Here is a 23,162-nt window from a genome sequence, read left to right on the forward strand (position 1 = left end):
CCCCCGGGGAAAATTCCTCCTTTTGTTTTTATTATTCACCACATTTCCTTCTTTTATTCCTCTTTCTGATCTCGCTCTTTTGTTCCCTTTCCCTCCTCAGATGATTCTCCTCCTCGCAGCGGGAGGCTCCCGGCAGCTGGGGACGGAGAACCGCGGCCCGCGGGATGGCGAGGGGCTCGCCGGCAGGTGAGCTGCTGCGGGCTGGGGGAACCGGGGGCCGAGGAGGAGGCAGGAGGCAGCCCAGCGGCTGCTGCTGCTGCAGGCTGTGGGCACAGGGCCTGCCGCTCCCTCCCGCCTGCTGCGCCGACTCTGCGAGGACAGGGTGGGTATGTGAGGAGCTCGCGTGTGGCGGTCGTGGCTTCCCGCACCTGCCGTGCTCAGGGCCGCGGAGGAAGAGGGAGGAGGGACAAATAGAAGGAGGAGGAGGAGATGAGATGGCAAATGTGTCCTCTGGTGAGGACGGGGGCTATAACCCACCCCTCAGCTGTGCCGCACGCGGGCTGGGGAGCGGGGATGCAGGTGCTGGCTGCTGCTGACCCTGCCTCCCGTCCCCATCTGGCAAAACTCTGAGCTCAGCGCAGGCTGCGCCAGGCACGTGGCAGAGGTACCGCGACTTGCCCCGCAGAGTGGGAAGGGAGACGGCTGTTTTGCCTCACTTTCTCCAAAATGCTTGTATCACCCATGGGCACTTTGTAAGTGCCGCAGCTTGGCCGCAGCCTTGCTGGCGTGGCGTCACACGAAACCTCGGTGCTCTGAGAAGAGATCAGAGGTCACCGCTGCGGGGGATCAGGGGCTGATTTATTAAATAGCTGAGTCCATTTAAGACACAATTCCTCAAAAAGAGCGGTGTACTCGAGGCGGTTCAAACGAATCAGGAAGTGTGCCAGCTGATGTTCCTCTGTACTTTCCCCAGCCACAAAAGCGGGGCTCAGCGCGTGGCTGCAGCTTGTTGCTGACCACCGGGTCACCTCCAGCCCCGGAGACGTGGCAGATCCGCGGGGCTGGTCCCTGCCCGTGCCTTTGGGTGAGCAGTGGCACTGAGCCAGGTGAAGCCAAGCCAGGGGCTCTCCCCAGCGGGGCCAACCTCGCGTGTGCTGCGCCGAGTGTCAGCACGGGGAGGGACGGAGACGCTGAAAGAGAGCCTGGGCCGCCCTTAACGCCTGCACGCACGGGCCGGGCCTCGACACCTGCACGGCCCGGCCCCTCCGGGGGGCAGCGGCGGGCTCCGGGCGGCCAGGCCCGGCCGCTGTCCCCCGCTCCCAGGCCGGGCGGCGCCCGCCTCAGCCCCGGGGCCGGCAGGGGGCGCTCTGGCTCCGGGAACGCGGAGCCGCCGCCGCTCCGGCCGCGTCCCGGGCCCCGGCCCCTCCGCGGGCGGCCTGGGGCGGGGGTGCCGCCCCGCTCCCTCCTCCGTGCGGGGACGGGACGGGACGCGACGGGCGGCGGCCCCGGGCGCCCGGCAGGTACCGCGGGCTCGCACCGCACCGGGGGTGGCGAGGAGGCGACCGCGGCGGGGCACAAGCCCCGGAGGGACCCCCGGGAGGCCCGGCCCGGCCCCTGGCGGCCCCGCGGGCAGCGGGGGCCCGGCCCGGCTCGGGGCGGCCCCAGGAGGGGCAGCGCCGGCAGCCGCGTCCCGGCCGGAGCCGGAGGAAGTTGGGGACAAAAATACCGTGTCCGTGCCTGCTGCCCGCGGCTTTCTTTGTGCATCGCGGCACTTCCCGCGGCGCTCTGCCCTCCGTGCACTTCGTTTGCCTTTTTTTTTTTTTATTGCTCGAAGAATTTATTCTGAACAAGAGGAAAAGAAGAAAAGCCCGTGTAATTTTTGCAAACGCTTTCAGGACGTAGTGTTTAAATGGGGAGCGAAAAGCAGGTTTCCCCTTGTTAGTTGGTGAGTTTGTGGAGGTGCGGGGTGATGCTGCCGGCAGCGCAGGTACTGCTGCCTTACACCTGGCTGCCGGCTGCCATTTACAGACCCTGCGGCTTTATGCGTCTCGTAGGGCTTGGTAACAACATTATTTTTATTAAAAACCTTCTGAAACAAAGATTATAAAGGACAGAGGAAGACGTGCTAGCCTCGCAGCCCAAGCACTCCTTCCTCGCAGGTGGTGATCCCAACATTTTGGACCAAGCCCTTAGCACCGTGACCTGGCGCAGCGAACCTCCCTCATCACCTCCGCTGAAGGTCTCAGCCCGGGGGACTGCAGGCTGACAGCACGGAGCAGGCTCCCGAGGCACAAAACGGCACGGTCTCACATTTCAAGAAAAAATCAAACTAAGCTAGACCCAACCAAAATAAAGCCTTGTTCCGTGCTACAGTAATTATCTGTAATGACTGCACATACTTTGTATCCCATGCACATGTTTAACCAGGAGCTGCATTTGATGCTTTAGAACGAAAAGAATTAATTTTTATTTTATTCCTTTCTTTGCTTTGTGGTTGATACGCAGTTATTTCATTCTAGGATATGTGAACAAATCCTTAAGTAATGAAATGCATTCTGCTTTATTATTGCGTGTCCCAAAAAGGCTGGTGGTGACTTCAACATTTCAGGTGGCTTTACATTGAGAAGATTAATAATCACGTTTTTATAGTTTTTTTTTTTTTTTTCCTGTGATGTTTTACTTGTCTGGTCAAAATTACCCAGCGCAGCACAAAGATCAGGCAGCGTTTCAGGTAGTGGCTTATCAGTTATTGTAATAAGAGGTTTCCAAAATCCCCTCTGGAGTGAGGCATTCTTTAGGAGAAGGGGCAGGTTCCCTACACTCAAACGCGATCACCCCGGTGACTTCCTTCGCTGGGTTTCTTCAGTAATTTCTCTAATGTGTCAAGCCACTTTGCTGCAAAATAAATATTCAGAGATGGGGAGGGAGGAGGGGGAGAAGGGAGGAAAAAATAGGCTTCCCAGTGAGCTATTGATTTGAAATATGAAACATTTTATTGATACAAGAAAAACCCAGACATAAGGAAGCGGTTTGATATTGCACAATATTTGAAAAAAATCATGTGCATCTGTTTAGCACAATATACTGCATAATGACAGCAATCTTCCCTGTTTGTATCTATTCATCTGATTATACAGCGTAACAATTCTTTTCGCTACATATTTATTTACTAAAGAATTTTTTTTAATGGATAATAAATTAGTAAATCAAATACCATGTGCTTGGGAAAATACGTTAGTTGACTCCCTGCACACAAGATAGTTGCAATTCATATTTTATGTGATATTCAGTGATACTTGCATATACAGACCTCGCTATGAAGTTACGTGCTTCCCTTGTGGAGAAGACAAAGGAAGTTCTAAATCACTATTTAGTACTCTTTCATCTAGGCACATGTTATTTTGAAACGCTTCAGTTTGTAACACTGCAATGCAGCACTGATGTAATGAAGAGCTTTGACTTACTTGAAGTATAACCCAGTGGCCCTCTTTTGATGCTTTTTCCATAGCTATTTCTGCTGCTGCTTCCTGTCCTTGACCCAAAGATACATTGTGAAGTTCTCCTGAGTCAATGGTAAATTCAAACTTGTCCACTAAACAGAACAATACACTGTACTACTTTGAGCCAAATAATGAAGTGTTCAAACAAGCATGTGTTCTACACACAGTGTTTAAATGGCACACATCACGAGTCACTAAAGTGAAAAAAACAGCCCTTAAAAATATAGTTTCAATTAACCAGCTGAGCTAGGATATTGTATTGCTTTCTAGCTAGGTATTCTGTGTTAGCAAAATACTGCTGCGTCTGAAAAGCAACCCAGAAGCAGAGCAATTGATTTGTGCTAATGGATCCCTACCCATTGCCTATATAAATATTTTCATGCATGCAAAAATGGATATGGTGTACATGGTTGGCTGATTAAAGAAAAAAATAAAGAACAAATGAATTTAGTGTGTCACTAAGGTAACACTGCATGCAGGCAATACAAGGGGTAGACAAAGTCCTGACGCTGACTCCAGGAGTTTGCTCCAAGGAGGGTTGGTAAGTTCTCAGCCTGTTAAGGTGGTGGGATTGTTGCTCAGGTATCCTTATGCAAGGTGGATGACTTGCAGTAGTAAATGGAGAAGAGCAGACAGCTACCTCTAATTTCGGAGAACAGCTGGCATTCACCCAGGCAGCTGTCTGAGTAAAGCACGGTAACTTCCATCAGATAGTTAGTTTGTGCTCCAGCTCTAACACTGTTTGTGCATTAACATGTGACAGCGCTCAGCACTCGCTAACGGAGCCACCTCTTTTATTTCCCTGCCTGTGCTAGTTTGAATAAAGACTGGTTGTACTACGAGGTCATTTGGTAGAAATTTCTCTAATGGAAAACGCTGTGTTTCCTTGTGGTTGTTAGTGATAGGGTGTAGTCCCATGGTTCAGAATCAGTAAGGGGACCAGACCAGGAGAAACTACTGGGGAGCAGCGCTACCTTCTTTAAGGTTTCTGTGAATGCTGCCTTACACCTCTTCTCACAATTTTTTCCACGCTACATTTGGACAAAGATCCCATAAGTTAAGAATTACAGTTGACAGAGCCTCAGGGAAAACAACAGTTAAGGTATAAGACCCATCTACAGGGCATAATATTTTATCATGACTTACATTTGGGAGAGATCCAAGTACAACACAGGTTAGGGTCACTCACAGTGTAAAAACCTGTCCTTCAAAGGGCTGAGGCTAGTAACGCGAACTGACAGCACAAGTCATACTGTCAGGTCGGCTGTCTCACATCATTATCAGGTTCAGGGGAGAACTTTTTGCTTTTCATTCTTTTAGAAATTTCTTTTTTCTGTACGTTACAACTCCAGCGCTTCTACTTGTCTTTCCAAGAGCCTTCAATATCTCTGTCTGAGTCACAAAATTTATTCCTTGTTGTCTGCAATTGAAGAATTAGTATGGAGAGCCAGCACGTTTCAACATAAGCATGTGGATTTTGAAAATATATGCAGCTAAAGATCTTGATTTTGTTTTAAGTTTCAGGATCTAATATAGTCATGCCTAGGTGACTGAAGACATGCTGTTTGCTAATTTCTCTCCATGCAGAGTTATAAAATCAGGTAACTGTTGAGTTAGTGGTCAATGTAAATTTAGCGAGTTCATAAAGCATCCATTCCTTTTCACCTATCTAAAGGCTTCAGTACAGAACAGCTGTGAAATTAATGAAAAAGACTTGTAATACTTACCAGTGTTTATTTTTGCAAAAGTTTTAGATTTTATTTGTGGCCAAATTCCCTGTTCAGAACATTTTTAAAGCTTTTAAAACCATGGAGTACAGGTTACAGTTATCGTAAGCTTAAATGATAGACATATAGAAACATTTCTCATAGTGCATGAATCAGTTTGCAGATGGTGATTAAGTACCTTGGTTTGCAAGTCCAACTGAACAAAACAGGGAGAAATTCTAAATGTAAGACTTTTCTGAAATACCTACTGTCACAAACTAAATGTGGACTTATGTGTGCAAGCCTTTTAGTATGTCAACAAGGCTATAAACAGTAAATTGTGCTGAGAAAGAGTATTATTAATACAGTATTCCAAGGTCAGCTGAACTCAAATTTCTTTAGAAGAAGAACGGTTTACATTAAGAAATTGCCAGGCCAGGGATATATGGTGAAATGCTTAAAATTTTAGAAGATTGTAAGACCCAGCTGTAAATTTTCTACTGTTGTAAAACAAGATAAAATAAAAGGGGGAGAACGGGGAGCTCTACACCATTATTTATAGCGTTGTAGAGGGATGTGCTGTGTACTGTTAGTTGATATTTAATTCAGAAGTGCATTCAGCTTTGTATTAGTAGCGACCACTGAGTTATAAGCCATCAGAACAGCAAAAGATAGGACAGAAACAAACTATTGACTGCAATTGCCCCTTTGAAAAGGAACAGGAATTTTGAGAGGGGAGGGAAGGAGTTTCCTTGTCTCTGGTGGTTTATTATTCTCTGGAAACAGGTAAACCAACCCTGGCTCATGAAGATACTTTAGAATAGGAAATGTTTTGCCTTTGAAATGTACGAGATTACATGTCATTTCAAATGGTGTTCATGGCGAAGATACCCCTGGGACCACCTTACAAGAGCTTTATTTCTTGCCTGCAAATTAGTCAGTTCAAAACACTTCTCATCTCTGCCTTCAGCTCTTAATACCACACACGCCATTCGTAAAATAGGGGATAAGAATGAAAAGACCCTGAATACAAAAGTACAATTAAAAAAATAAAACAAAAGTCTGTAAAGGCGAGAACAAGATGCATTTCAGATGACAAGGAATAGAATGAAATTTTGGTGCATTTTTGGAGGCATTTCAATAAACCCTCTTTTTTCAGATTCAGCAGGGGCTCGTTGAAACAGCTATGTTTTCCAAGTGGCAGACAGACAATAGCATCTAAATTATTTTTAAGAAAGCACTCATAGCACTAAAGCACCCACTACTACTAAATCCATCTTAGAGGAGAAGGGTGGAGGAAAAAGAAAGGTCAACAAATGTATCAAGTTCTTTGTGTAATGCTTCACTGACATTTTCCAACTGCCTTAGCTGGCTTTTATTTTTTTATTTTATATTTTTTAGGAATCCTGGTAAAATGCAGTGAAGGATTTAAGGTCATCATCTGTCTCTCCCTAACTTCTGACATCTCTTTATAACAAGAAAGAGTCACAGCCAACTGTAACAGGAGGGCAACACAATGAATCCCGGTAAGACAGGGAAGGGGGGAGGTCTGCTGCCCCTTTGCCCCTATTTCTTCCTTGCAGAACAGAAGTACCATCTGTTCCTAGCCCTAACATCCATGCATTTGATTTCCATTCCATAATAACTAACACAGGAAAAAGATTATCAAGTGATCTAAAGCACTATCAGCATTAGTGAGTCTTCCCCATCCAGCGTGTTTTGTTTGCACCTCCAAAGATCTGCAGATAAAATGGATACAGGCAAGTGCCTTAATTGCCTGGAATTATTCTGCTTTCTAGTAGAGAGCCATATGGTCAAGGTGTGGAACATGACCAGACTAAGGATATTTAGGTACTGGGGTTAGAAAGAGATTTAGTAAGACCAGACAAGAGGAAGTATGTTTAGATACTTCAACCTGAATTCAGTAAACCAGTCCCTATTACTTGGTGCTGTGATATCTCATCAGAATAATGCAAAATTGAGTTTCTGTTTGATGTGTGAGGCTAGGCAGTTGGTATTAAAGTATAAGCCACTTTCAAAGGAATCTGCAAAAAGTTTCTTATGCTTCATAGTCAAAATTTCTGCATTCTCAAATTAAAAGCCCAACACCAGCAAATCCCCCAAACACAATCCAGCAAACTCAGCTTCAGATCCAAAGAACCAATAACTTCTTGCCTTCCTAACTCAGTGCAGGTGCCAAAGATGCTGTAGATTCCCCACTTATGCCCAGTTAAGCCTGGTGTATTGTTGATGAAAGTAATGAGGTAGAGCAATAGATATCAGTGAAGGAAAAGCAACTACAATGTGATGTTTACAAAGCAAGGTAATGATTAACCAATAGGTTCAGTGGGACTTTTCTGTCCTAGCTCCTCAGCCATTTCAATGCTATTTCCTCTTAATCTCTATACCAGGTCATTTTATGTCTCTCTTTTCATCCTCTTATCTTTTCCCCCTTTTCTGGTGCTGCCTAGCCCATCTTGTTACTTAAAGCACTTTGATGACCAGAACTTTGATGTCCATGTTGTCAGATCCCAGCTTTCTACTCAAGGGCTGGGGAAGGATCTCAGCCATGGGAGAAGCATGGACTGTAAATAAACTCAGAAGATGATCTAAGAGGACAAAGTCATGAAAACGGCTAGCAAGTAGTTTGTGCTTCAGGCTAGATTATTTTGTGCAAGTCATACTTTGCTTAAGCTGCATCTGAAATCTGAAGCTGATCTGTCTGGCAAACCTACTGATGTCTACGTTGTCAAAATACATGAGACAACATTTAATTTCTCCAAATTTCCATTCATTTCATTGCCTTATTTTCTTTCTTTTCCTCCCACAACGGGATGACATTTTGAAGCATACTTTAAAGAGCATAATTTGATCAAATGATCCAAGGGAACTCCCTATAGACATCCATGATTTAACGCTAGATCTGTTCTAAAGGTTGGCACATCTGACAATGGAAATTGGTTTAACCCCATTTAATTTCTAGATAATAAATGTGGTGTGTTTTTCAGAGTCAGGACGGGATTTTGTTTACACAGCTCAGTCAGAAATATATCAAACAAGGACAGGGCCCAGCTGGGTATGGCGGTGAGCACGCTGAGCATCCCAGCCTAGCCAGAAGCAGAAGGGGCTCAACACCTTCCTGGAGCCAGCCCTTGTACATGTTCTCCTGTGAGGTCCTTGTAGGTGACTTCCAGGTAACTTCAAGGAGACTGGGCAGGAATTCAATGTTCGGCTGTTTTATGGTTCAGTACAATAGACACTTTGTGCTCTGAAAACAAGTAGGGTCAGCACTTGAATCTGAATTTTTGTCCTCCCTTTCTCTTCTCCATTTGGGATTTAATTTCCTAGCTCACAGCACATGCAGTGGAAGCCAGATCAGCTTTTTTTATTAGGTTAGGATTTTTCTCCTAGTCCTGACTCACATCCCTGCAGGCTTTGGGTTCCTCTGCTCTGTACCCATTTATCACTTTTTTTCAAAGGGAAGAAGGCAACTCTTGGTATGGGTGCAAAACTCAGAAGAGGTCTGTGCCGAATAAGAGCAAGAACACAGCTGCACAAGACTCAGCACACTTCATAGACAAAATGCAATGAAGGGAAAGATGACACTTTAAGCTAAATCAGACATCATTATACAATACTTTCCCCATTCAGCTTGCTCTAGCAGGAATATGTATGTGCAGCGGCAGCGCTTGGGACATGAAGAGCTACACTGAAAGTAGATACGTTTCCCATGTTTGAGGTGTGGATGGAGAGTAAGAAAAACGGCTGTCCCTGTAGAGGTGCCCCCTGCAGCAATGGCTTCTGTGAAGACCTGCTTTTGCGTTCTTAATGAGAAGACCAACATCCACTGCCTGAGAAGGTTTCCAGAGGCTGGGCAGAGCCGGTCAGCATAAAACAGCCCAAACTACAGCAAGGATACCCAGCAGAAGTACACGGATAAAACCGTCCACATTCCCTCTACCTGTGAAGACGAGGCCGTGAGGCACATGTTGCCTCCCTCTCTGACATGAGGCCTGAAAGTCATTAGGGAAAGGACTCTCCTGAGGACTGCGTGGCTGCATGTACACGTGTATGCACACACAGTTGTAAATGGGAGCTTGTGCAGGGTCCGTGCTGCACTGGGCTGCGTAAGTAAGCTTTTCTCTTTCAGACGGACCAACTTGAACGGTGCCTGGGGGTGATAGGCAGGCGATCGGGTCCTTCACCCTCAGCCTCTTAACTGTTTTTTATTTTGGCTTCCAAGACCTGAAATACTGGAGGTGTTAAGAGGTGATACTACAGTCGAAGCCATCTTATTGACAAAAGGGAACACACTGCATGTATGGACCTAAGAATTTGTTGTTAGACTAATAAATGTTTTAAATAGTCTAAGAGTCAACATTACCAAATTAATACAGGAAGGCCTCATTAAAAATAGAGTTAAAGCTATTAGACAGAATTTCCCTGTTCTCTCATGTTGTGCTTACTCCTCCAGGGTGCCTTTGGGTCTGAAGATTGACACTTCGGTATTTCTCAGAAGGAATGGGGGAGTATTATGGTGAGTCATCACCAGGAGGAGTGTGATATTCAGGGGGCAGGGGGATGCTTTCTCCTCAGTCTGGTGTCTGCTTGGATTTGATTTTGTATGTTTTCTTAACACTAGCAGCTTACTGTGATTAAATCACTGTGATGTGTCTGTGTCTGCACTCTTCCCTGTGACTTATTCTAAAGCCATACACAGTTCAATCCACAATGAAAATCCGCTTGTTTTTACTATGAACTAAAGTTAAATTAGTTGAGAGTACCTCCCAACTAGATACAGCTAAAAGAACTTAAAATCTACTTAGGCCAAGACAAACCCAGGGAACTGCAGAGGGCCTGCACCGTCATGTCAGTACAACCCCCCTTGCTTTTTACTAATAGTGGCAAAATCACATTTACTTGGCTATAAAGTCCCTTTGGTTAGTCTGTGAATTGCAGAGTTCAGCAGGGATTTGCAAACCCCCCTGTGACTGCAGATTCACAGCTGAGCAGCAGATCTTGGGAGTGTTCACACTGCTATCTGCTGCATCATGGACAGCTGTATAGATCTGACTGACCTGCATTGCTTCATCGCCATAAGAAGGCCAGCTCACAAAAAGTGTTTGATTTTCATTGTCTTCATTGTCTACATAATTTGCATAATCAACAGAAATACTGTGATTATTAAAATGAGGGCTGTAGCTTGTGGAGCTAAGTTAAAAATTCCTGTATCTGTAGGAGACCATAGTGTAACCTAATAGGATAATAAAAATCATATGCTTCAATTTAAGATGCATCACAGACACACACACACTCACTCACTCAGGCAGGTTTTACGCAATGAAGTAGTTCACAATTTCTGGAATTGGGTATGTACACAAACACAACTAGATTCCCACATATATGATTATAGATTGATTAGAAACAGAAGGAGAAATGTCATAATCACATCTGGTTAACTTTTTAGCTAAGCAATCATGTGAAGACTGGAAACTAATATCTTCACATTTATATTGCATATTTCAATGCTATTTTCTGGCATTCTTCTGAAGAGACTCACTGGAATATTCCATTTTCTTTGATAGTCAGTGTTCACAGATGCACATATTTAATAACAGAAACACGCCTGTTTTATATCTCCATAGTTATCTGATCAGATTTTTGGTAACAAAAAGAACTTTTCTATCAACTTGATACATGATTATATAGCTTAAACATTGTGGTGTTTCCATGTGCTAAATTCAGGCTGTTCTAATATATCTCCAATACAATAGTACACAAATTCAGAAATTATTCAAAGAAATATAGTTTTCCATCACAAAAATTTTAAACCCTGTTGACCCATCTTTGCTCCCATGTTTTTTAAGTATCTGTCCTTGTAAACCTCTGAGAAAAATCTGTCTCTATCTTCTCTATAGCCTCTCATGAAGTATTTTTAGGCAGCAATAAATCCCTGCCACCCCCTTGGCCTTTTCAAGGCTGAGGAATCACAGCTCCCTCGGCCTCTCCTGGCATACTGCCTGCTCCAGCCTCTGTGGCTCCTGCACCAAATGGCAGTGTCTTGTACTGTGGGAGACACCATAATTAAATCCATGGTTTTCATTTATGGCATCTACTTTTGTTCACACACTGAGTGTAACAATTTTAACTTGGTCTGCTATACCCTCTCAGCTGTACCCTCTTCTCGAGTTGTATCCTGTGACATTTCAGTTGGATGTGCTCCTGTTTCAGCTTTCAGTTTCCCTTTTCTGAAGCTCAAATTTCTGCTTATGCTGCCTGTTCTACATTTACCTTTCTTGCCACTAACCAGACAGCAAGCATATGCTTCAGCACATTATAGGCTTTCTGAGAGAAGAATTTAGACTTTTTTTTTTCTTTTAATTTTGCAAAATCTTGCTGTTCTTCCTAGATAGTTCTGCAAAAATCTGGACCCCAGAATGAGCATAATAACAAGGAGAACACTTCCAAGGAAAATAGTGAGATGATTTGAAAATTAGGAGAGCTTGTCTGAGTGTTCCTCTGCACAAGTCCTGGCAGCATTTGGCTCTGCAGTAAGCCAGTATGGAGGGCACCTGACTTTCCCCTGCAGTCAGTGAGAACAGAGGATACTCAGGACTTGGTAGAAAGTATTCTCCCTTTTGAAGGGCTCTTAAAGAACCGCCTTCCCCCCCCCCCCCCAAGAGGAAAATGACCTCTTCCCTTCATCTCCCCCATTCCAATTCAGAAGCTTAAAATGATTGTAGTAGCATTAGAAGCATTAGAAACAACACAGCCCAAAAAAATTATTCTAGCAAAGACAACAGAGCTGTAATTGCAGGTGTCACAGAATTTAGCGTGAGGGAGAGGTGGTGTTTCCAGAATTTATTTCTTAAATATTTTAGAAGTGTGTAAAGAGGGGAAGCAAGCAAACTAGCACACAGTGTTTTTCTCCTCAGTGGTTTTTGTGGACTGAGAATAGAGGGAACATGTAACAAGCATCTTGCTATTAAATTTGCCCATGACAAATAGTGCAGCTGCACGTAGTGTGCAAGAACATCTGTAGACTCATGACACATGCAGAATCCCCCACACTAAGAACGTGACATTATACTGAAAACAATTCAGTTGTAAAAGCAATATAAATCTGTTTTATATTGTCTTTCTCCACCTTCTCCTCCCCCTTCTCTTTTGAATTATGTTAACTGAAAGATTCTGTCACTCCTACATGGCATTAGTAAAAATCACAATATAAAAGTGACTAAGCTTTTTGGGATTGTCCTCTTTTTTCTTTAATGGCTAGAATGCAATTATGCCTTTCCTGGAGAAACAGAAAGTTTAAGAAAGAATAACCAGCAGCAGCAATGCATTAGACACCAGAGCCTACTCCAAGTGGAACTTGACTGGGTTTGCAGCTGCAATTTAACTCTTCAGAAATCAAGGGGTGATTTCCTGTGTCTCTGTCTCTTGTGCAGTTGTTCAGTTCAAAGTGAGCAGCAGGATTGCTACCAGCCTTTACTTCACCGCTGTAAATGCCTGCACAAAGGGCAGTGATAGGAAACAATATGTAAAAAATGCGTGGATTGCTAAAGTAAGGGGAAATTCCTTGCCTGGGATTTTGTGGATTTTGTGCATTCCTACATCTTCACATTCAAAGAATGCTGCTATTGTGGAGTTCAGTAAAAGCTCCATGTTGCTCTAATGTAGGTGTGTGCGTTTTTCAAAACCCTTGAAGTCTTTTATTCTCCCCAAAATGGTTTTAACAAAATGTTAGCTTCCTTTTTTAAAATATTCTGCCATTTTCTCCCTAACATACTTTCTTTGCAATCTTTAGATTTATTAAAGTAAGAAATTTTATAACGGCAACTCAAACACTATTTTTCTGTAAGTGTGAGGTTGTCTAAAGACTGTGATGATAATGTTATGACAAGGCAAACGTGTGCCATTAATACCTGGATCATCATTAACACATTTCTTGGGAAACACCTTACTTCCAGTTGTAAGGGCAATTCAGGCCTGATAACTACCTGAAGCTCCAAGAACATTTCCACGTCCTTTATGCAGACTGCAGGGCAAGCCGGAAGCAGAAAGATTCATCCAGCTGGGTCATAATTTTCAGCTCGGTCCCCATTAAATTCCTGCAACCTGACTGCAAAAACACAGCCCTTGAGAGAGATGTAATGATTTTATTGATAGCATACATTTTGAGTACACTGACTTGCTATATCCTTTGAACTCTGCTTCATCTCCTAGCTGAACGAAGCCTTGTTTTTCTATTTCAGAGACATATTGAGCATAAATGACAATGTTTATGAAGTGCTCTGAAGATGCAAAAGATATGCAAGTACAGCTGATGTCACCTGACAACATTTGCTTACTATTAGGGGTATATTTATCTCTTAATTAAATTAGATATGATGCCTTATTTAATAATGCAATGATTTTTAACATCCTTTTCCCAGTTTGCATGTTCAGTAACTGCTTGCACAAGATACATAATCATGTGCATCACCATAGTAGACAGGAATATCATACCCCCCTGCAAAGCAGTTCTGAAGTTGGAAAAAGCTTGTATTAACTTTTAATGTCCCCATCCTTCATGTGGAGAAGTGGACATTCTGAAGCCAGGTGTGACTGCAGTCAGTTGTGGTCACCCCATGCCAGCAAAGACTGCCTGTTGTCCACACTGCTCACCTGAACATTGCTGCACTTACCCTTCTGTTGTTGGTGGTTTTAAAAAAGTCTCATTTAGTTTTTCTTGTGGTGGAAAAGCTATGGTTCTTGGTGGGTAGACACATATGCAGTTTTCCCATGGACAAGCTATTTGAAAAATACAGGTTATAAAGTAAACACAGTTTAAAAAAATGTATTTGTTTTTGACCAGAAGGAGCCAAATTCAGCATTGAAATTATTATTGCTGTAGCTGATTTAATCCTTTGTTTATCTTCATTTCTATTTCTGCTGCTGTGAGTCTTGTTTATAGCTTTTCAGCCAGAAGACTATCCTGAAGGAAATTACTGTCAGCAGCCAAAAAGAGTATCAGTAATTCATCCTCAAGCACCGTCAACTTAATTCTAAAGTGATGTCGCTGCTTTACAAGTTCAGGCTGAAGTGGTGAGTTTACAAATCCATAAATCAAACCACATCAATAAAGGAAATATATATCTCTTTTACAAATATTCTGTTTTCCTAAAACTTCATGGTAAGCTTAGATTTTAGTAATTGGATCTTCAGTTACTAGAAAAAAATTGTGATCTGTGTTCTGTACGTCACAGGAAGGTTTAAAATAGAAAAGCTAAATAACTACTGCCTACTCAACCCTAATAAGTACACATTGAACATCCAGAATGGTAGCATGAAATGGCACCTTGGAAATGGCACCTGCCTTTCCTAGGCCATTTAATTTGTTTAACAATACCCAGCAGCTGACAGCCCCCAGCTGCCACTCTGAGGGCAATGGAAGGTGTGCCCTTCTCACCTGGACTGCAGAGGGCCTAGGGCCTGGAGAAGGAACTTGTTTTGCACTGCTTCAGCACCTTAGAATTTGATAACTTAAGGTGTGGGATAGTGCTGAAATTGGTTGTAATTATAAAGGGCTCAAATTATTGAGCTCATTCGTGAGCTCAACAGCTGAATGCAAGCCAGTGTTCTGGTGTCCTCTTGAGCCTGGGGATGATCTGCATGTTCCAGCTGTGCTGTGAACCCAGAGTGATCGTCTGGGTTGTAGAGAAGTTTCTCTGGATTTGTGATAGCATAAATGAGTTTGGGTTGTGTGTTCCTCTGAGCAGCATGGGGCGCGTGAGGCCTGGGCGAGGCCTGGGCTCTGCGGCTCGCACCCCCGTTGTGCCTGCAGCCTGTAATGGTTGTGGGCAGCACGGGAGCTCATGAAACGTCCTTGGTCTGAATGTTTCTGAACTGACCTAATGTATCCTGAGTAATAATAAAACTGATTGAAATTCTTTAGGTCTAAAAGTGCCACTTAGAGAGCTGATTTGGACACTTTCTGTGCAGAATCAGCAAGCGATGTGGTGACATACAGCCCCAAGTGCAGGACCAAGAGCCTGGCAGTCCATGCGAGTGCATCCCCTGCCTTCAGCTCAGCCCACTGGCAAAAATGTGCAGAATTTATTGTCCAGGGCACAGCTTATTGCCACAGGCAGAGTGAAGCCTCAGCATGCATTCAGATTCAGAACTGCAACCAGCACTTAGTGAATAGCAGCCACTTTCTGAGTCTCAGCACACTATGAAAATCCTTCTCAAATCAAATGCCCCCGGGGGAGTGAGAAATTAAAGATGCTCTTCCACTGTGGGCTGGGGCATGCCACTAGATCAATACTCAGCATAAAGAGCTTTCTGCTTGTCAGTACAGGGTAGGGGTGGCAGTCGGGGCGGACACTCCTTGTAACAAGCAAACCAACAGGCGACATACCAAGTAACATGAGAAAATGACGGTGGTGATGAAGACCAGGAGGAGAGTACAGTAGTGAGGGGCCCTGCGATGCCTGAATTGGAAAGCATTTTGCTTCTCAGCTTGAACTTTTTAATTAAGGAATTTCACAGTAATTTCAACTACGTTTAAAGAGCAATCATTTCAGTGCTCTCACTCACTAAATATTTCTTGCAGTCTAACTAAGCAGTGACGGAGGTGGGAGCTGAATTCCTTCAGCTCCACTGCATTAACAGCAACTCCTTTCCAGCCTACGCTGCAGGTCGGTGCTGTCCTGTGGCAGCTTTCTTGGGCTTACAGGGTGTGGAGAGCTCAGACAGGGCCGGTACTGTCCCTGGCTGGCACTCGGGACCCGCGTGTACTCAGACACAGTCCCAGGCAGCACAGGCTGTGGGAAATATTTTCTGTCGTTTCCTCGTTTCCTCGAGGGGCAGGGAGGGAAGGAAGGACACTGGTCGCTGTAGGAGGGGCAGTAGGTACGGCTGAACTGGAAGGAGGGGAAGGGCTCAGGGATATAATGAGGAGGTGGGGGAAATGACACGGGAATGAAAGGGTGAGTGAGTATATGAGATACCCACTCATCCTGGCCTTTCTCTGTTCAAAGCACTCCCTCAAAGGGTGGGTACAAGACCTGAACAGAGGGGATGGATGTCAAAATGTTTCCATAAAGAATATAGTGTAATAAATCAGAGAAAAGGGCAGAAAAGAGGCAAGGAGCAAATGGTAGGAGAATTATTTTTATTCAGAGTGAATGATTATGTCTCCTGGGTGATTACACATCGGGGTGGTGGTGTGTTGGGGAGGACTATTCAGCTAGAGAAAAAGGAGTGCTCAAATTGCAATCATTGAACTAAAGTGCGTGCAAAGGTGTAAATAAGATAAGAAAAGGTCAGAGAAGAGAAAATGCAGCAGGATTCAACATATCTGGGGCACTGTAGTCCTCAGGAGTTAAGACAACTATCATACAGGCGTAGGAGAGCTTTCAGAGGAAGATAGTTTGAATACTGGCAGAGCATAATCAAAGAGCTGCTGGGGTAAACAGCAAAGACTATAAAAAATACTGAGAACACGTAACTTGCAAGTGTTTGGTCAAGTACAAGACCAATGATTTTTTTCAAGTTGTCTACCAAACAAGGCCTCTAGCAAGAAATACCTGCTGTATAACATGCACCTATAAAAATCATACCAGTATAAGGATGAAGAAAGACAAGTGATACAACGCCAGTGTCATGTATCCAAGCATTATCCTTCAATAACCTTCTGGTAGGAAAAGGTTTTAGTAGGGCTGTAACAGTTCGTGGGGCATCAGGAAAATTGTGTGACATTAGGAGCTCTGGAAAAATAATTGCTGTGTTTTCTCGATAGCTTAGCAGATGTTTTTACTCTCACTAGTACCTGTAGCTGCCAACTGGCTCTTTCCCATTTTGACTGAAATTATAGATAACTTTCAAATCTGAACCAGGTTTAACTTTAATCCATTTGATCCCCTGGAGCTGTGGCTTGACCAATATATGCCAGTGATGACTGTATATAAGACCAGTGGCTTTTTGTGTGGCCTTGGTATTGCCAGGCACTGCCTTCACTGTTCTATTTAGCAACTGTTGTTGTATCATGCATTGCACAGCGATGGGTTCAGGAACTTCTGTCACTGGAAGGGGGACCTGAAATAACAGAGTGAGTTTTAAATTCCTAGTGACAGTAGCTGGTATGTCTCAATATTCACTTGTTTTTGTAAAAAAAACCCTGCAGCATCAGTGGAAAACATTATTTTTCTCACTTCACTCAGAAGGAGGGAAAAACAGATGAGGATTCCTGCTTGGAATCCAAACTCTGAAAGCTTCGAGTTACTTTATGCAGCAGCCCAGCATTCAGAGACCCAGGGCATGGAGGCAGTAAATGCCACTACATGCCAATTCCCCACTTCCCTAGACTAGCTTTCTGGTCAAAGTTAATGATTCATAAGATTCTGCACTGATTTCACTGTGAGCTTCACATTTGCATAAGTAAAAGCTTATGCAGCTTCTGTAGGGAGATTCTTGGTGAAATTGCAGTACAAAACATTGATATTATGTAATTATAGTAGTTCATACCAACTTAAATGAAATTGTTACTTTAAACATGCTCTAAGTGGCTCACAATGAAACTTTTGTACGACACACCTACAAAACAAATGAGTTAATCACAATATGTGTCATTTTTAATTTTTCTCTTTCATTTCTCTTTCAGTAATTCTCTCTTTGTAATTAGCATGAAGACTATCCTTCAGTCAAAACTAGCCACCTGGAAAGTTTCAGCTTGTAATATGCAGCTTTTTTGTGAATTATGAATGTGCAAAAAAAGAGACCTTTCTCCCCACACCCCCTTCCTTGCATAATTCAAATATGAATGAATGAATTTTATTCAGGCTTACAAAAAATAAAAAAATAAATCATATTTCAGCTGATAACAAGCATGAGAAATTTCAGATGAAAGGGAATTTTTTTTAAAGAATATTATGAGCATGGGCGAACAGCAGGTTAAGATGGAAGGCTCAGTGCAGCCTTAGCTATAACAATTGCTAGCAAGCAAATACTATATCCAAGCACTAAATCTTGCTTTGTGCTGCCCCGGTGCACAGTAGTGGGGAGAGAATAGAATAATAAAAGCCTGTCCCCTTATGCAAACAGCAGGGCATAGCACTCAACAGAATACAAGAAGAAGGTGAGCCTGCCTACTGTTCTGGCTTGCTAACCATATTCCTGAGGTCTGTGGGTTAGTTGTCACCCCTAGCTCCAGTCAGCTAGCAAATGTACTTCAAACAATAGCAAGGGGCACATTTTGGGCCTTTCCAGAAGAACATTGTACCAATTCTTTGCCTCCAGATATACTGTTCTGTTAAATAAAGTATTTGAAGGAAGTTCATATAAGCAACACGGTGGTTTAACAGGTCAAAAAGGGAGTGGAACAGCTGCTAGATTTTTTCTGATTAACCGTGTATGTTAAAAAATACAGAACTGTGAAGAAGGCATTACGTGCAAGCCCTCACTTACTTTCCTGCTTTTCAAGTGAAGCACCCCCAGATTTCGGCTCATGCCAATACCACTTTGAAAGTGAACTTTCACAAGAACTAAAGATGGTGATCTGGAACACCTTTCTGCACTGCATTTTCTCTTGCTCCTAATACTGCTCTGGTGATAAGTCTGTCTCATATTTTCTGCCCAGAAAACAATATTAAAGAAGCATTCACTTACTGCTAATAAAAAACTGTCCACCACTGTGGCTAAAGACTAATGAGCACTTCAGAATTTATGCATGGTAAGCCCAGACATAAAAAAAATCTTCTATTCTGACAAGAGTTGCCTGTTGCAAGTTGAATTTGGCAGTAAGTGACTGAAATTGAGTTGTCAGCATCCTCTTGCATAGTAGGAAAAGTTGTTGCTTTCTTGTGCAGATGCAAGAGTTTCTGTGGGAAAACAGAACATAATCATGGTTCTGAATGTCTCTGCGGATTGGTAATGTCTCTAATACATAGATCACTTGTGCAAATTCAGTCCCAGCTGGATGGGAAATTATTGAAAATGGTTGTTGTTTGATTGATATAAAATGAGTTGTCAGCTTGATTCAATGCCTCTAGGGCAGATGTCCACAGCGTAATTGGCACCTGTCAGAAGCAAAGAATTCCTTGGTACAGAGTAACAACTACTCAGGCAGCCACCCCAAAATAGTCCTTGCGTGCCAGGGCTCGGAGGGAAGGCAGGCAAGAATAGTTTCTACTTTCGGGCAGAATCTTTTATGCCATAAAATCAGTAAGAGATTTGACATGACACTTGGCGCAAGGTTTTTCTTGGCTAGAGACTGTCAGCCAGCTCCCCTGCTGTTTGGGCAACACTTTCACTAAGAACCAGAGGAGGGAAAGCACATACATTTATATATTTGTTAATATCATCATGGTAAGGGTATATTTATAAGGATTTTTTTACATATTTACTTACTAAAAGAAATGCTGTGAACAATTTTATTTTCCTACATCTTGAGCAATTCTCCTTACATCAATGATAACCATACAACTAGGGAAATAAGAGAAAGTCTTCTCAGAAAAAAATATGGCAAAGAAACCACCACTACTGACAATGCAGCGGTCAATATTAAACTGTTTGCTAATGGTAAGGAGCTACCCATTGTTTACCACTGACTGGAATAAAACTGATTTTTTTCCTACAAGTCACCAAATAGCTGTCATATGGTTGTTACTGCCTTTGACCAAGTCTGGTACAGCTAACAACAGGAATGAATTCAATCTCCCGTCACCAATCTGTCGAGCTGGCCACCTTCTTCATGGAGCTGCTGCTCTGGGAGGTGCCAGCTGAAGGGCTTTCCATTAAAATTCATTTTACTGTCTTCATCTAGCGAATGGCTCAACTTTCCTTCTTTCATCTCTGTTTCCTCCTTTAGATTATTTTTCATTATGCCTCCCCCCCAACGTACAGACACTTTTCCTTTCATCTCTATATGTATGCTATTCCAGCACTTGTCAGCCACAGCAGGAGGGACATGGTAGAACCAAACAATATGATATGTTAGGTGGAAGAAAATATTATTATCAGACGCCTCAGAACAATCATTTATTGTCACACTTTAAAGAGGTCTGCTATGTTATTTATTTTATTATTCTGTATTAGGTACATGGTTTAATTTTACAGGCATTATTAATCACTAAAATACATTACACTTTCAGCCAGGATGTTAACATTTTAAATGCATTCATCTTGCTTCTTTAAACAGAAACAATGGGCCTTCTGCAGTGCCCTCCCTCCCCTTTAGTCAATAAATCCTTTCTATTGATTCAGGAAATAACTCTAAGCACTGTTTTATATTTTAAGTTCTACTAGCTAGGCTCAGCCATATAATTTTGCTTAATAACAAATGGATCTTCTATTTTTGCTGGTTACTACGTGTTTGTTTATCAAACTCGGTTTGGAAGTACTGGGTAGCAAAGCACAACACTTACAATGTCAGAGAGGCACCACAAGAGATTTCCTAAATGAATGTTACAACAAAATAAAGTATTAAAAAAAAAAAAAAGTGTGTGTGTATGTGTGTGTGTAAAAAGCAGCCTCATCAGTAGATGAATGATAAATGAAAAATCCATCAGTGAGTATGGATTCCCTTGAGCCAGCTTGGATCAACAGACAATATGGATTTTTGATAATTCATGGCTTTGCCATTATTTATTCTCTCCTGAAATACCCATTGCAAATCTCAGAGAGATAATTAGAGAATTATCATATTGCTTAACTAAGTAGTGCAAATTGTATTATATTCTATGTATCCCAACCCAGGGCAGTATCATTAGCATCATTTAATTGTTGCAAATATAGTCATTGCATTTTAATAAATTGTCTTCATTGTCAATATCTACGATTGACTATTTCTTTTCTCTTAATGTTCCTGGATAGGTTAGTTACCAGGTAATCTTACAGTTAATATATACCACAATGAGGCAAAATGTAAGAAAATGCAAAGGTCAAAAACATGTTTCTATTATGAAAAAAATGAATGATAATGACATAATTTTTTCAGCTCATCAGGTTCTTTGCTAAGTGCCTCTGTTATTGCCAGATCAGTAGTGTATAACAAAGAAGTGCTTTCTGTGGACTGCTTCATTAGCCTGCCCTGTAGGACCTCACCTCAGACCTTTCACTAATCTGTTGGCCAGCTCAATAGCCTTGTTAGTTCTATTCACTTCTTCCTGGCAGCGGCTTTTCTCAGCTGTAGCTCTCTCCTCTCAAAGGAAGTGGTTAAGGCAGCCAGGATTGTGTCTAGTTCCTTCAAATAAAAACAGTAAGAAACAACTTGGACATTGTGAGAACACGTAAAAATATTTCTGCTGTCCCATTTTATATTTCTGAAAATTAAATTATACAGTGCAAGAAAGGTGTAAACATCTACTGCTCTTTGAGCCTTTGTCTAGGTCACACTTGAAAGGCGGATTTTGGAAAAGCTTGGGGAAAATGTGGCTGGTCTTTAATGTTCCCCACTTGTTCACAACAGCATTAAAAATGAATCCTCAAACTTGATCTTATATCAGTACAACAGGAACGCCACCTTCTCCCACAGGACTTTGAAATGTACCAAAATATAGGATATTTCTTACGACAGCTGTATATATTCTATAGGTGATAAAAAATTGCAAAATCTCTGGAAACTAAAGAGAATAGGAATGTCAAAGATGATTAATAGATAAAATACTTGACAATGCACAAGTCAATGCTGACCTGTCCTTTGCTGACTTTCAATAGACCACACTTCCAAGCGCAGAAAGCCCTTCTGAAAACAGAGCCTGAAATCCCCAGCCACCTTGGGCCTGGGAGCAAGCAGCTCGGTGCCTGGCCCATCGCGGCGTTCAAGCACACACTGTCCCACTGGGTCAAAGCCTGAGCTATCCCCAGGGGGAGGAGCGGAAGGTAATTCAGCACGGATGGTTGAGCACGAGGACAGGGCAAGAGCAACGCAGCTCGGGAGAGTCGCAGGAAAGGACCCAAGTGTTTCTAAGCGCAGAAGAGGAACGGGCTGGAAGCTGACACACCCAACACCAGACAGGTGCTGCAAAGGCCCCATGTAGTGAGTCCAATGTGCCATTGGGAGTGTGGGCAGGGTGAGTGGCCAACAAAACAGATGGGGGCAGGTGTCATCCCGAGCAGCCCCTCGGCTCGGCACGTGGGTTCCCAGGCCCCTCACTGACCTCAGCCTCCTCTTGAAGTGAGGAGGAACAGGGCGAGGCAGCACTCATATACCACAGCACACAAGAAGGAGCTGGGTGATGGGGCAGATGGACTGGTATTTTACCGGGGTGGTTTGGAAGAACAGAGTAAATTACAGAACAAACCTTTCTAAAGGGGGGCCCACAGATGTCCTTTGCTGAAGGGCCCAGCAGGAGGTCTGAGCACCCTTCCTGCCTGCAGGCACTCCAGAGGGAGCAGCGCAGGCGCCTTGTCTCCTGCCCTTACTCGCCTCAGTGCAAGGTGAGCGCAGGCAGCCCCTGTGTGTGTGTGTCTGTGTGTGTGTGTGTGTGTGTGTGTGTGTTTTTGTGTGTGTGTGTGGTGTTTGTGTGTGTGTGTGTGTCAGAAACACACCCGGCAGCGCGGCCAACCCCTGTCCCTGCACAGGGTGGGTGCCGATGCTGAGCAGGAGCTCACCACACGAGGTAAGTGGCAGCTGTGGTGCTGAGGCATGCAACGTGGCTGCAGAGGATGTGGATGTGGCCCAGGCATTTACCTGAAACTATTAAAAATGTTACTGTGATAAATTACACTGGCAAATTCCTTTGCTTCATACAATGAATCACACTGTAAAGACCTCAGACAGAGAAAGGCATTATAAATAATTGCATTTTAAAGTTCTCTAAAATGACCAAGAAGCTTTTTACATACATCTAGTGGTCCTGGTTTAAAAGTTCAGGTCCTCAGGCCAAGCAGGATCCCAGCTTTCCTCAAGATCTCCGTCTCCCACAGCTGTGTGCTCTGACAGAGCTCATTGCTTGCTGCCCCTATACATTACCCATACACAAATGACTACGGACAAACGAGTAGCAATAGGTCTGCAAGTCAGATCAAG

The 23,162-nt window shown here is 43.3% G+C and overlaps 1 long non-coding RNA gene across 4 annotated transcripts; it reads left to right on the forward strand.

Moving 5' to 3' along the window:
* The first annotated feature begins 194 nt into the window (after positions 1-194).
* Positions 195-21,384, forward strand: LOC106017149 (uncharacterized). Of its 4 annotated transcripts, XR_011810645.1 has the most exons (7): positions 195-1,460; positions 6,548-6,672; positions 8,626-9,273; positions 9,621-9,683; positions 13,405-13,508; positions 14,106-14,236; positions 17,796-21,384. It is a non-coding gene; the product is annotated as an uncharacterized lncRNA (long non-coding RNA). The 4 variants fall into 4 exon arrangements; XR_011810646.1 differs by adding an exon at positions 3,449-3,513 and having other exon boundaries at positions 13,405-21,384; XR_011810644.1 differs by having other exon boundaries at positions 13,405-14,236.
* The last annotated feature ends 1,778 nt before the right edge of the window (positions 21,385-23,162 follow it).

Source organism: Anas platyrhynchos, chromosome 7 (genome assembly GCF_047663525.1).
Source record: "Anas platyrhynchos isolate ZD024472 breed Pekin duck chromosome 7, IASCAAS_PekinDuck_T2T, whole genome shotgun sequence".
NCBI classification, from domain to species: domain Eukaryota; kingdom Metazoa; phylum Chordata; class Aves; order Anseriformes; family Anatidae; genus Anas; species Anas platyrhynchos.